Source organism: Pipistrellus hanaki, assembly GCF_964339955.1.
Source record: "Pipistrellus hanaki genome assembly, chromosome: 6".
Lineage (NCBI taxonomy): Eukaryota > Metazoa > Chordata > Mammalia > Chiroptera > Vespertilionidae > Pipistrellus > Pipistrellus hanaki.
The window spans coordinates 38096804-38098665 of NC_140508.1; the positions used below are offsets into that span (position 1 = coordinate 38096804).

The following is a 1862-nucleotide window of genomic DNA, read 5'->3' on the forward strand; positions in this document are numbered from 1 at the left end:
CCTGGACTGGGGGAAATTCTCTCCTGCCATGCTGCCGGCGTGGGTGGGAGGAGCCCATGCTAGCATGGTACAGGCTCTTTTGTTTATTGCATCGGACTCGGCTCCCTGGTGGTCCTTGGGGATCACGAAGTCTGGGCGTAACACCAGGTGGTCCAGAGCCCCTGCCCCCTGCTGCCTGCCCCTGGGCTAAGGACGGGCCGTCAGGAGGTCAGGGACTGAATGTTCTTGAGCATCTCCTCAAAGGCCTGTGGGGATGGTGCATTCTGGAAGGTGGCCTGGAGTCTACTGTACATGTTGAAGGATTTCCGCTCCAGCCAGATGAACCTGAAGTGATCCTCATCAAACAGGATGAAGACCCCAGGGATGTGCTCAGGGTTGACAAAGCCATGGTGGGCAAGGAGGCCCGTGCCATAGAAACACATCCTGCAGGTTTGGGGGTAATCCTCGTTACATGAGCTCACGCCCACAGGCAGAACACACCAGACAGGCTGTTCCTCCAAAGCTGCAGGCTTGGGCTCCATAACCTCAATGGATGGCTCGACATTGGGCTTGGCAGGGCTCTGCCAGCCATGGCCCTCGCTGTCCCCAGTCCTGTCTTCTTGCTGCTGCTGCGGCTGCTGCTGCTCCAGGCTCACCTGCTCATGAGCCTCCAGGACCCTTGTGGAAGTTGGGTGTGGTGCATGAGGCTGACCTCTCTTGTCTGCTGCCCGGGGTGCAGGGATGTTGGGGTCACCTGTGATCTTCGTGGCCCTGGCCTGCTTCCCATGGAAGCTGAGCATGACAATCCCTAGGCCAAGGGCATCGTAGTTGCTTTGAAGAGGCCTGGCTTGATGAGGTCATCTAGGGGGCTGGCAGGAGGTAGATGTGGTGGTAGGTCAGCCAGTTGTCATACTGATTATAGATGAACATCAGGATGAACTCCTTCCAGTGCTCCTGGAAAATGTCCTCCAGCGTCCGCCTCCATTCTTCTCTCAGCCACGTTCAGAATTCCTCTTGCCTCTCCTGCCAGACATCCTATGTTTTGTCTGGTTGCACTTGGTGGAGAACTCGTCCTTCAGCATCTGGATGGGGCCACTGTGGGGCCCTCTGTGGCCCTACATGCACTCTACTGTGGCTTATTTCCTCTCTATCAGGAGAATGCTAAATGAGGGCTTGATTTGCATTGCGTCATTCACATGGGGGAAATAGGGAGGCAGGTACCTCCAACCAATAATGCACAAGCTGTCCACCATTACATTCAGCAGTCCTCCATAGGGCCCCATATCTGGTGCCACAGTCCCAAAATGTGTCTGCATGGGTGGAGCAGCTTTGCATAGACTTCCCGACAATACATATTCATGATCTCCAGGTCCTGCAAGTTTTCACAAATGCCATACTCCTCCGGCAGCGCAGTCCCCAGATGCTGTAGGTGCAGGCCTGGGCCAGGCTGGGCAGGTCGGTGCCGGGGAGGGAGGCGAAAATCCCCACCAGTGGCCCTGGAGGCAGGTCCTGCAGCGAGCAGTGCTGGGTTGTTGCACACTCATGATCCCGCCACTCCCAGCACTGAAGAGCGCCTCCGTGTCTGCCTTGAGGAGCTCCTTTCCCCGGTCTGGGTCCGGATCCAGCTCGCTGTTGGCTGCCACCTTCTCGGTTGGGCCCAATTGCTGCTGGTGACACCGGCATCCCCATGAAGGGCCCACGCTGCAGAGGCAAGCGCACTCCTTCCAGCCTCTATTCTCTTCTGTTGGACTCTGGACCAGTACTTCCTGACCTTTCCTGATAAGAACAGCCTGGGGCTCTGGCTGGCAGCAGCTCAATTAGTTGGAGCATCATCCTATACATAAAAAAGTGGGTTTGGCCAAAACCGGTTTGGCTCAGTGGAT

General features: G+C 56.7%; 1 pseudogene across 1 annotated transcript; it reads right to left on the reverse strand.

Moving 5' to 3' along the window:
* Nucleotides 1–200: 200 nt before the first annotated feature.
* Nucleotides 201–1662, reverse strand: LOC311624827 (F-box only protein 31-like; annotated as a pseudogene). Its single transcript has one exon. The product of its transcript is annotated as an F-box only protein 31-like (transcript).
* Between the last annotated feature and the right edge of the window lie 200 nt (nt 1663–1862).